The 13586-nt window shown below is 39.5% G+C and overlaps 1 non-coding gene across 1 annotated transcript; it reads left to right on the forward strand.

Annotated features, from left to right (window-relative positions):
- Positions 1 to 6485: 6485 nt before the first annotated feature.
- LOC112861776 (U6 spliceosomal RNA) lies at positions 6486 to 6592 on the forward strand. Its single transcript, XR_003223676.1, has one exon. It is a non-coding gene; the product is annotated as a U6 spliceosomal RNA (small nuclear RNA).
- Positions 6593 to 13586: the final 6994 nt, after the last annotated feature.

Genomic DNA, 13586 nt, shown 5'->3' on the forward strand with positions numbered 1-13586 from the left:
GCCATACCTTTTCCACTTTTAAGGACCTTTGTGACTCCATCGGGCCCAACTAGATAACACAGGATAGTCTCCCAATTTTATTTTATTTATTTATTTATTTTTTTAATGTTTATTTATTTTTGGGACAGAGAGAGACAGAGCATGAACGGGGGAGGGGCAGAGAGAGAGGGAGACACAGAATCGGAAACAGCCTCCAGGCTCTGAGCCATCAGCCCAGAGCCTGACGCGGGGCTCGAACTCACGGACCGCGAGATCATGACCTGGCTGAAGTCGGACGCTTAACCGACTGCGCCACCCAGGCGCCCCAAGTCTCCCAATTTTAAAGTTGGCTATTGAGAACCTTAATGCTATCTGCAAATTTAATTCTCCTCTGCCATGTAAGGTAACAAATACAAAGTTTCCTAAGATTAGGACATGGACTTCTTTGGGGGAACCAGTTTTTGCCTGCAACATTGTACTTCTAAACTTCAAACAGAAATAGGAATGAATTCAAAATGTATCTGTAAAAAATGGAAACGAGGCAAACTGTTTCCTTTCTTTGCAAAAACATCTGTGCTTAAATGGTTCTGGAGGCTTTGTCAGAGAGTGTTGAGCAGTGTGCTTTTCACTGAGGTGCGGTGCAGTTCTCCAACTACAGGTCCTATCTCATTAGCAAGGTGTGAAAACAATTTAGGGGTTGTGACTAAGATTTTAAAAAATCAAAGAAGACAGAAGTAGGGAATATTGAACATAATCAAGGTAAATAATGATTTGTGAAACATCCATTACAGCTAAACATACACATATCTGTATTGGGTTAAAACGTAAAATGTATTTTAAAAAATCTAAATTACACGAATTAGTTTATTTCATATCCTCTCATTGGTCAGCAGAAGCTCTATCTCTTGTTTTATTTCCCTTAATTCCCCATCCTCCACTTTCACTTACCTCCTTGTTCCCCTACAGGTAAACATTATAATGTTTTTTGTTATATACATATTTGTTATATGTATATATATATATATATATATATATATATATGATATATAAAAACATAAACATAAATGTTTTTGTTATATATGAATTATAAATAATATATATATTATATATAAAAACATAAATGTTTTTGTTATATATATTATATATAATATATGTATATATATTATATATATATATTATCTATACTCTGGTCCATTCCTTTTAATTGCTAAAGAATAGCCCATAGTGATATCTGCTATATTTACTATATGTCTTTCTCTGGGTAGAAGTAAAAAACATTTCAAAGTCACTGGTCTAGCGTGAAAATCCAGGACTCACTGGAGAACTTTTAGAACCCTGGAAGTTTTCTTCATCCAAGGCACATGTCTAAAATGTCCACTTAGCTTTCCTGTTGCCAGCCATTAAGATCTACGGGTGTCACTGTTCCCAAACTTGGTCCTGCAGGAAGACATTGGTTGGCATATACCATAAACAGGGGAGTGTACACATTGATGCAAAGTTGCGGAATTTTTAAGCTGAAACACCCTTTTCTTGCCCTCTTCCCTGTCCCTTCCATCATTTTAGCAGACAAGTATTTTAAGGATACTTTGGTTGCAAGGAATAGAGACCTACTGAACATAAAATGGAGTTTATTGAAAGGGTTTTGGATATCTTGGAAAATCCAAAAGTGGGAAGTAAACCCAGACCTCAAGGCCGTCTCTGGCCATACCAAATTGCCTAAAACAGGGTGAATGTTCAATAAACTTTGGTCCAATAAATGGATGAATAGGTGGGTAGAGGAAGGAACTAGAAAATCATCAGGAATCAAGGCAGCAGTTCTCACTGATTTCACTGACTGGTCCTGTACGTCTACATCTCTGCTTTCATATCTCTGCTTCCCTTGTCTACTTCTGCACAAGTGTGTATACGTGCTCTACAATGGTGCCCTTCTAGGGTGACAAAGTGCCCAGTTTGCCTGTGCTAATTTGTGCTTTATCACATGAATGTTTTCTAAGAAATTTATCCCTCACTAAAATCAAAAACAGTATCATGAAAATACCTGTGTTAAAACCAGGGAAGTGTTAAAACCATAGAAGTCTCAGGAAAACCAGAAGGAATTGGTCACTCTACCATTGCAGCAGAGTATGCCTTAAAAATCAGCTTCATAAATCCAGCCAGTCACTGTGAATTAATGAATTGAGTCCCTCCAAGCCCCAATGTTGTGAAGTTTGGAGAATTTGACTGGATCTACCCAAATTGTGATTTGTTTCCTCTATGCCACATGTTCATTCCTAGTCCAATCAACCTTGACTGAGCAGTGAAAGGGGTAGAGAGGTACATAACTCAACCATAAGCTTAAGTACCAAGTTCTCTAAGAAAGGCTGTTGAAGCAATGTTGGCCATTTGTAGTTCACAGATATGACATAGCACATCATTCAGATTCCCAGCACAAGCTGTCCAGGATCAGAAGAGTGAAGGAAAGAAGACAATAGTCGAATTGTTAGGCCTTCTCAATGAGATTTATCTCCTCCCACGTTTTGCTTAGTATAATGTTTCCAAGCTTTATCCATGTTGTAGCATGTATCATTACTTTCTACAGGTCAGTATTACTCTTTGAATGAATATACTGCTTTCCTTAGTAACCTATGCATTAATTAGTGGACATTTGGGTTGTTTCTGCTTGTTAGCTACTATGAATAATGTTGCTAGGAACATCCACATATTCATCTACAAATTTTTGTATAAACATTGTTTTGAATTCTGGGGCATCTGAAAGTGAAATTGCTGGGTCTTACAGTAACTCTATGTTTAACCCTTTGAGGAACAGCTAAACTGATCTCTATATTTTACATTCCCACCAGTCAATGTATGAGAGTTCCAATTTTTCTATATCCTCACCAACACTTATTATTTTCCATATTTTAGAGTATAACTATCCTCATAAATGTGAAGTGAATATGAAAGAGTTTTGATTTGCATTTTTTGGTGATTAATGATGTTGAGTATCTTTTCATGTGCTTGCCGACTATTTATATATCTTTGGAGAAATGACTATTCAGAATTTTTCTCCGTCTTTTAAATTTATTATTTTTTTAAGTTTATTTATCTTGAGAGAGAATGTGTGTGTGAGCAGGAGAGAGAGAAAGAGAGAGAGAGAGAGAGAGAGAATCTCAAGCAGGCTCCGCGCTGTTAGCATGGAGCCCCATGAGGGGCTAGAACCCACAAATCATGAGATCATGCCCTGAGCCCAAACCAAGAGTCAAGACAAGCAACTGAGCCACCCAAACAACCCCCTTTACCCACTTTTTAAGTGGGTTGTCTTTTTATTGTTATTATATGAATTCTCTATATATTCTGGATACCAAGCTCTTATCAGATATATGATTTGAAAATATTTGGTGCCATTCTTTGGTGTATCTATTTTCTTGATAGTGTCCTTTGATGCACAAAAGTTTTAAATTCTGATCAACTCAGATTTATTTTCCCTTTTGTTGCCTGTGCTTCTGGTGCCATATCTTAAAAGCCATTACCTAATTCAAGGTCATGAAGATTTACAGCTGTTTTTCTTCTAAGAGTTTAATACATTTAGTCCTTACATTTAGATCCATTTTAATTAATTGTTGATTTTTGTATATGGTATGAGGTAGTGGTTCAAATTCATTCTTTTACATATGGATTTCCAGTGGTCCCAGCACTATCTGTTGAAGAGATTATTTTTCCCCATTGAATTGTCTTGGTGTCCTTGTCAAAAACCAACTCAACATAAGTATATAGGTTTATTTCTGGACTCTCAATTCTATCCCATTGATCTATATGTCTCTCCTTATGCCTGTACCACACTGTCTTAACTCTTGTCACCTTGTAGAAGGTTTTGAAATTGTGTTGTATCAGTCCTCCAACTTTTTCTTCCTTTCAAGATTGTTTTGGCTATTCTGGGTTCCTTGAGTTTTCATGAAATTTTGGGATCTGGTCATCAGCTCCTACAAAGAAGGCAGCTGGGATTCTGATAGAAATTGTGCTGAATCTCTAAATAAGTTTGAAGAGTATTGACATTGCTTGAAAAAAATTTTTTTAAATATTTATTTATTTTTAAGAGACAGAGAGAGAGAGACAGAGCATGAGTTGGGGAGGAGAAGAGAGAGAGGGAGACACAGAATCCTAAGCAGGCTCCAGGCTCCAGGCTCCAAGCTATCAGCACAGAACCCAGAACAGAGTCTGACTTGGGGCTCGAAGTCACGAACTATTAGATCATGACCTGAGTCAAAGTCAGATGCTTAACCAACTAAGCCACCCAAGTGCCCTGAAGACTATTGACATCTTAACAATTTTAAGTGTTTCAGTGATCCCACGAACATGGGATCTTTCTATTTATTAAGGTCTACTTTAATTTCTTTTAGCAATGTTTTATAGTTTTAAGTGTACAAATCTTGAACTTTTTTGGTTAAATCTATCCCTGAGTCTTTTAACGTTTGGATGCCATTGTATATGAAACTCGTGTCTTAATTTCATTTTTGGCTTATTCATTGTTATTGTTTAGAAACACAACTGACTTTTGTACATTGATCTTGTCTTCTGTAACCTTTATGTTCATTTCTTAGCTCTAATACATTCTTTTTGGCACTTTAGCATTTTCTATGTATAAGATCATTTCATATACAAATAGAGATAGCTTTAGTTATTCCTTTTCAATCTGGATGCCTTTTATTATTGTTTTGTTTGTTTGTTTTGTTTTATTTTGTTTTTGCCTAATTTCCCCAGCTAGAACCTGCAGTATGATGTTGCACAGAAGTAGTGAGAGTAGATATCATTGTCTTGTTCCTGATCGTAAGAGAAAATCTTTCAGTCTTTTACCACTAAATGTGTTATTCATTGATGCCCTTTAGCAGTTCAGGAAGTTCTCCTTTCATCTTACTTTATTGTTTTATCATGAAAGTGTGTTGGTTTTTATCAAGTGTTTCTTTCTGCATCTGGTGAGATGGTCATGTGATTTTTATTTTCTATTCTGTGTTATTGATATGATGTATCACATTAATTTTTGGACGTCAAACCAACCTTGTGTTCCTGGAATAAATTCCACTCGGTCATAATGGATAATACTTTATATATATTGTTGGATTCAGTTTGTGTATTTAGTTGATTTGTGCATCTCTATTTATAAAGGATACTGATTTGTATTTTTCTTTTCTTGTGATATCTTCTGCTTCTACTATTTTGCTAGGGCCAGAAAGTATTTCTTATCCAGATCCAGAGTAGGAAAGGAGAGAAGAGTTATATACAAGGATTTGGGGAACTGAGTAGCACCATCCACTTGAGATGTTATAAGATTTGATCGACCTGTCTCTCTCCACCCCATCCCCAGCCACTGGCTGGCCTGCATAAAGCAAGGGAGAGTCTACCCTGCCCCAGGAATGCTTCTTACTCTCCTAGGAGAGTCTGCACAAGTTGACTACTAGTGCGTATGGAGCATCAACAAGCTTAGGATTCTAAATCATGAAGCACCTGCCTCAAAACATCATGACCTTGAACAAACCCTTGTGAAGAGTGGAGCTACAAAAGGTTACACAGGAGTTACACAGGTCATGTTTGCCAGACTGCCTTCTCCAATAGAAGTCCAATGCCCAATACCTTCAAATACCCATCCTTCTTACTAGTCTTGTCTAAATGTGTCTTCTGTTTTTCTACCAACTATTTGCAGAACTGGTCTGGTAAGGAGTGAGAGGATATTTTCCCAGAGCAGCTGTAGGCTGAGGACCCTGAGCTGAAGTTCTCTTCTGTATACTCAGTATGATGTCCTTTGGAGCCACATTTAATGGCAAACAGTACATCAGCCTCAGTACGGATTGAGCAGGCTGATGGACTAACCCGGGACAACCATCAGCAAGGCAACCAAGGAACACCTCTGAGGACCACACTCTTCTTGCCTAACCCACAAGAACCTTTATTTCACAGATCCTAGAGAAGACTCCTTGCCTGCAGAGACCTGGCAGCACTTTCCCACCTGTGGGAGGGGGTAGCCTCCACCCAAGTCCATGCACTGCCTCCTCCCAGATGGAATCTGGCTGTCCTGGGAAAGCACCACCTACCAGGGCTCCTGCTGGAGCAAGTCCTACTCAGGACAGCCCAACTCATTTCTTGGCTACCGGAGATTTCTGGGCTACATAAATCAAATAACAGCTTTGGCCACCTTGAAGGCAGGTAGGAAATCCTTAGAGCTAGCTAAGCATCTCTTTCAAACAGAGAAAAGCATTTCCATTTTTGGCCAGTCCTCATGAAACATTTTTTCTTTCATGTCCTCTCACAGGAGCACATTTTCCAGGATTTGTTATGATTGACTCAAATTTCCCTAGTGTCTGTACAACTCAGATTCCTTCCACACAGGCTGCGTGGATTCTAAGCCATCTCAGAGCAAACAAGTCTTCTTACCTGCTTTTGTTCATTCCTGGTGAGCACTGGGCAAGGACAGAAGCCACCAGAATTTCTCACCCACTTACTGCTGGCACTGCATCACAAGTTCTAAGACTTCTGCCGTGCTCGCTTGGGCAGCACAGACACTAAAACTGGAACGATACAGAGAAGATTAGCATGGCCCCTGAGCAAAGATAACACACAAACTCGTGAAGCATTCCGTATTTTGTGCAGTTCCTCAGTGAACTGCCACCCTTTGTGGATTAGCACAAAAAACAAGGTTTGGAAAGGTCACTCGGGAGGTCTGCTCCAAATTGAATTAAGCATTCCCTCTAGCAGCTGAGGACCCAGCACACCTGTCAGCTTCTCCTGGCCTTCACCGAATCTTCTGTCCTTGGAGGTGAGAGCTCACCTCAGTGGTCCCCCTGGCATCTCCACGGCCACCCATCACATTACTATTATTAACTAGGTAATCCTGGTAGCTGCATCCCAAAGCTTGTTCTCATTGGTTAAATAAATAAATAAATAAATAAATAAATAAATAAATAAAAGACCTCTGGCAGACTGTTCTTAATTTAAGGTAAGGACCTCAGAGAGGTCAAAGATCAGAACTGCCGCTAGAATTCCTGAGGCTAGATGACACTAACAGAAATACAGGGGGCGCGGTGCCTGTCATCTGAAGCCAAGCAGACAAACAGTGCGTCTCCTGTGTGGCGTGTTTAATTAATCATACTCTGTGACTTCACCTGTAAGTTTTCAACGTGCAGGCAGCTACAAGCCCTCTCCCTTTTATTGAACTGTGGTGTAATCGAGACTCCCTGATTTAGAAGTCTATCTTGAAACACTCTCCTTGTTCTCGCCTAGCTACCCTGAGCAACTCAGACAAGGAAGCATTCTCACAACTTAGGCTGAGGTGAGCCAAGCTCATTTATTGCTAATTAGAACTTAAGGGAAACCTGGAGTGAAACTGAAACAGGCAATTAACTTCCAGCCTCTTGTCATTCACTTGGAACACCCTCAGGAATGAATACCTGTGTGGTTCCTCAGTGCGAATCAAGTGTCTTTGGTTCCCAATCAGTGACATGAGGCGGGGCATGTGGGCACTCACGCGGCATCTGGGGAGAGGCCTCCGTTTTTCACATTGCACCACACACCCACAGGAGCGGAGGGGGAATTCTGGCTGGGAGCCAGTGTCCCCACCCCCATCCCCACCCCCTTCCACTCCAGGCGCTTGCTGTTTCTGAGGTGGCTGCAGAACTACCTACCTCGTAGCTTAAAACCTCCCAGGGGACGCCCTTCACTTCTGTTCCTCATGAACCCAACTGCCCTCAACTATTTACCACCCACCACGCAGCCAGTGTTTATAAAGTCCAGGTGGCATTCTCCCAGCTGCAGCCAGCTGCTCACATTAGAGTCAGGCATCATGTACCCACCTAGCACAAGTCCTGGTGCATAGTGGATGATTACAAATATTTATTGAGTGAATGGGCCATAAAAAACATTTGAGAAACATGGCCTGGCTTCCTTCTTCTACCGGTTCAACTTATGGCTGCTTTCTCTCACCCAAAGTCAGGACGTGCTCAGATATTATAAGCCAATTTTCATATTAGCTTAGAAAAACAGGAAGAAATTGGTTGCCAGTCAAAAGAGGGAGATAAAGTTTCTTTTTATGAGAACAATGTGCTTGTTTGAAACAAAGGGTTGATAAGCTGCTTTGAGTAAGGGATAAGATTCCAAGGAGTATGTCCAAATAGCAAAAAGCCACAGACGGGTCCACTAAATCAAGGGACCAGCTGCTAACTGCAGGCCATTAGTTTCCTGGAGCTCCTGACGCACTTGGCCATGTGCATCTGGGTGAGGCGGCCAAAGTGCAATGCCACAGAGGAGTGACATTTCAAGTTCAAGGAGATGTCTAGGAGTAAGAGTGAGCAGTCAGCAAGGTGCACGTGTGTGTATCTGTGTGGCTGTGCGCATGCATGTTTTGGATGATTACAGGAAGTGAAAAGATCCCACAGAAACAACAGGGTAAAGGAGAGGCTCTGGAGAAGAGAAATATCAAGTGATGATGAAGCTGTTCGTTGTGGCATGTGAGAGATTCTCCCCTATAGAATCCTAGGGAAAATCTGCATTGCTCAGTAATGCTTTGGCTATAGTGAGTTTGTGGGAAGGAATCCTAAAGAGGTGTTAGGTTCTAAGCCCAGGTTTGCTCAAGGCAGAAAAGAGACCATGGGCATGGATGCAGGGCAGAGGAAGGTCAACTGACATCCAGGTTATTTCCCCCTACCCAATTCCCAATAAAGACTAAATATGTCAAGTGGATGGTTTTAAAACTGTGTTTTAATATTGTCTCTTCCCATGACTGTAAACTTCCTTAAGTTCCTGACCTTCTGGCAACAGGGAGTCTGTAGAAACATGAGAAAGACAGCAGTCAGCACCCACAGTCAAGGATTCTACAGCCCACTCAAGGACAAAAGGCCCATCTCAGGCTGACTTCAAACTACTTTAGGAAAATGGTTCATCCTCATCTTCTACCTGTAGTTGGTGAAGCTATCAACCATTACAGCACTTGGCACCTCACCATTGTTTTAACCACCACTTCCTCTTCCCTGATATTTCCCTTGGTGGGGAGAGAAGTCTTTCTGAACCTCCCTGACATTAGCATCTTCCACCTGAGAGAGGTTACTTCCTTGTACCCACTTAGTTAAAACATACAAAAAAGGGCATATGATAATATACCATATATCTACTCTTTCGAAATCATGGTAGATTGTTCACATTATTGAGTTCAAAGTTAAAATATTAGGATAGTTTTAGCTCCACACTCTATATTAAAATGAAACACCTCTTTCAACAGTAAATTCTAATATTCTTATTTCCAAGGAAATAGTATCCTGTAGGCATTTGCACATCCTTTGTCTCAAAGGTGACACAAACTTTTTCTAATACAAACGCATATACAAATTTAACATATAATGTTTTATTTGGGGGTCATAGCTAAGCCAGAGCTTCTGAGTTCCTTTACATTATCAGTAAAATTAGGGAATTAGACTGTATCATATGGAAAGTTCTTTCTAGCACTAACAGATATCTTAACACATTTGGCCAATTTCTCTGCCATGCCCAAAGTTGTACACAATATTTTCTAGGTAGAATGGACACTCGTACATGCTTGTTTTGCATACTGAAGGCAAATACATTATTGAAAGGAAAAAAAGGAGTATTTACAAGCATATATGAAGTACCAGATCTATTTCCTATATATCTGTGCCTGATGTTATTACTGCAAAATAGGTGTTATTACCACCATTGCATTTAGTCAATAATCAAGATTTTATTTCATACTTATTTATAATTAACCAAATTCAGTGAGATCTATATGACTTCATGCTTTTTCTAATGTACTACAATAACTCTCAAATTAAATCTGCATATTTAAGGCTTAAATTTACAAAGAGGATTAGACTGAAAGTATTTCCCTAATTTCCTAACTGGCAAGTTATATAACTGTATTCAATTAAAAAACTCATTTCCATCTGTAACTGATGGTGTTAACATCCATACACCCCAGAAAACAGCAGGCAGTTTTAACAATGGCAGTGGTATTTACCATGTCACTGTGATATTTACAGGCATTGTACTAGGTAATTCATAGATATTTTATTTATTTATTTTTTTAAGTTTATTTATTTATTTATTTTGAGAGAGAGAGAGAGAGAGAGAGAGAAATCACAAGCAAGGAAGGGGCAGAGAGAGAGAGAGAGAGAGAGAGAGAGAGAGAGAATCTCTCAGCATGGAGCGTGACACAGGGCTCGAACTCCTGAAGTGTAAGGTCATGACCTGAGCTGAAACCAAGAGTTGTACGCTTAACCCACTGAGCCACCGAGACACCCTATAGATATTTTATTTAATGCTAACAACCTCACAAGGTAGGCAGTATCTCTGTTTTATTAATGGAGACAACTGAGGCTAATAGGAATTAAGAGACAAGTGGCAAATCACTGTACCAGAACCAGTTCCAGTCCTGATTGATGCCAGTCCATGTTCCACAGCATTTCAAATATTTAAATTTCTAGAAATCATTGCCTTTTGCTACCATGTAAAAATACTAACATTCCAAGAATTTTGCTCAAGTTAAAAATCACAAAAGGCTAGGAGGCAAAGTAAATGAAGATATACTCAGCCATAAATACCAGGGCAGCCAATGTACAATCCTGATGAAGCAACCAAGGATCACATGGGCTATGTTCACATAGATGAGCAGCATGAGAAAACATGGAACAAAAGGGCTTCTTGTTTCCCACACTTGGCTTCTATGCAAATGGCATGTGAATAAGCAACACGCCGAGTCCCCTTTATAAATAAGCCTTTCCTAAGCTGACATGGCTTCTTGTCCGTCCCTGACTTCTTTGAATCTATTGCCTCCTGGTGCGGCCTGCTCAACAGTTCAACTATGGCAACGTCATCTACTTTAACTACTCTATTTGGTTATTTTACTATGTTACATTACGTTCTTCCTTCAAAAAAAAATGAGCGGCATAGTAAGAATAAAAATTTTTAGACGTATAAGCAAAAGTCCTGATTATAATTCAGCTCAGCCAACAATAGAAATCACAATCACATAATCGATTGGATGTCCATCCATAAGAAAAGTAGTAAAAATGAAGAACAAGCAGAAAGCATTGGAAACATATCACTAATTATTGACTGTAGAAGGTAGGCTGTGATGATGATTTTAAAGTATGTTTTTGCTCTCTGGTAATAACACTCCTGTATAGCATGTAAGTCAATTGTTCAACTCACAAGTTTTAGGAAGCACTAGATGCTTGAGTGTGTGTGTGTGTGTGTGTGTGTGTGTGTGTGTGTTGCAGGAGGTGTGTAGGGCTTTATGGTATGAAGTAAAGCAAAAAGAAAATATAACCAAATCAAACTCTCCTGTGCATGGATTCTAAAAATGATTTTGAAAAATAAAGTTTTTTTTAATGTGTATTTATTTTTGAGAGAGAAAGAGAGTGAGTGGGCGAGGGGCAGACAGAGAGGGAGACAGAGAATCCGAAGCAGTCTCCAGGCTCTGAGTTCTTAGCACAGAGCCCAACACAGGGCCCAATTCCACAAACAGCAAGATCATGATCTGAACCAAAGTCAGACGCTCAACCGACTGAGCCACTCAGTCGCCCCTCTTCTCTACATTTATAATGGGTTTTAGTTCAATTGTTTACTGCAGATATCCATGAATAAAAAAGTATAAAAAAATGTAACCAGAAGATTTTGATCAAAATCAAAATTCCTAAGAACATTACCCCAGTACATTACTATTACCTATTGAAGTTTAGTTGACAACACAATACTACATTAGTTTCTGGTGTACAACATAGTGATTGAACAGCTCCATACGTATGCTATGCTCACAAGTTTAGCTACCACCTGTCACTCTACAACATTATTACAATACCATTTACTGTATTCCTTATGCTATATCGCTCATCCCCATGACTTATTCATTCTGTAACTGAAAACCTGTACCTCCCACTCCTCTTCACCCATTTTGCCCATACCCCTACCTCTCTCCCCTCTGGCAACCACCAATTAGTTTGTTCTCTGTGTTTATCGGTGTGTTTTTGCTGTTTTCTAGACTCCACCTATAAGCAAAATCACATGGTATTGCTCAGTCTTATTTCACTTAGCACAATAACCTCTAGGTTATTGTGTGTTGCAAATGGCAAGATCTCATTCTTTTTTTATGCCTGAATAACGTTCATACCACAGCTTTATCCATTCATCTATCAATGGGATACTTTGGTTCCTTCCATGTCTTGGCTGTTGCAAATAATGCTGCAATAGAGATAGGGATGGGTAGATCTTTTCAAATTAGTGTTTTCATTGTCTTTGGATAAATATCCAGTAGTGGAATTGCTGGATCATATGGTAATTCTATTTTTCATTCTGTGAGGAACCTCCATACTGTTTTCCATAGTGGCTGTATTAATTTACATCCCCAACAGTGCATGAGGGTTCCTTTTTCTCCACATCCTTGTCAACGCTTGGTATTTCCTGGTTTTTTTGATATTAGCCATTCTGACAGGTGTAAAGTGATATCTCATTGTGGTTTTTATTTGCATTTCTCTGATGATGAGTGACGTTGATCATCTTTTCATGTATCTGTTGGCTAGCTATTGGGTCTTCTTTAGAAAAACGTCTATTCAGGTCTCCTGCCCATTTTAATCAGATTATTTGGTTTTCTAGTGTAGAGTTGTAGAAGTTATTCATATTAACCTCTAAACAGATCACTTGCAAATATCTTCTCCATTCAGTGGGTTGCCTTCACTTTGTTGATTCTCCATTAATGATCACCATAGGAGATTGTAAGAAGGTATGGCTTCAAGGTTTCTTTGTGTCCCCAGAAACAGGTTTTTGGGTAAGGGGATTAAGAGACACTGTATTTGCTCTAAAATGCCCAACTTTAAGCCCTAACAATTACTGGAAGAGAATATTGGTTCTAGTTCTCATATCTGGAAGCCTAAGAAATTCTCAATTCTCAAGATTACTCATGGGGTTAGAACAGAGAAACTCCTTTTGTAGACATGACCAGGAACATAACTATCGCAGTGTCCCTTGATAACAGCTGTGCACTCCCACTCCAATTACATGTGAATGAAAGCAAGGGGTGTCCTTTGAAAACATTTAGTGTCCTTTCACCTTCAGATAGTAAGTGTTCCTTGGTTTCACTGGCATAAGTAGTTACATGTCTCATTCTGATTTAGGTACTGAATTATTACTGTATCAACTGGTACTGGGTGTTTATAGGAAGCGATTCAGTCTAAAAAGTAAATAATTGCCCTACAGTTCATATAACTATTACTGAGCCCCCTGCTCCATGCATCCACTGAAAGTTTTAATCCCCACCCCACCCCATCACAGGAGAAATTTGGCAATGTCTTAAGACATTTTTCGTTGTCACACTGGGGGTGGGGGAAGTTCCATTAGCCCATATTTGCTACTTGCATTAGAGGCCAAGGATGCTGCTAGTCATCATAGAATGCACGGGAGAGCCCCAGATATCAAATAGTGTGAGCCTGAGAAACCTTGAGTTACAGGCAGTAGAAATACTGGGGTACTAGTGGGGTAAAAAACAAACAATGCAATACAGTGAATACAGTCATTACCCTTGTAGAGTATATAATCTGAGAAGATGTACCACTTTATATATGCAATTTATTTATCCAAAT

Source organism: Puma concolor, chromosome A1, assembly GCF_028749965.1.
Source record: "Puma concolor isolate L17-30 chromosome A1, mPumCon1.1.hap2, whole genome shotgun sequence".
NCBI lineage: Eukaryota > Metazoa > Chordata > Mammalia > Carnivora > Felidae > Puma > Puma concolor.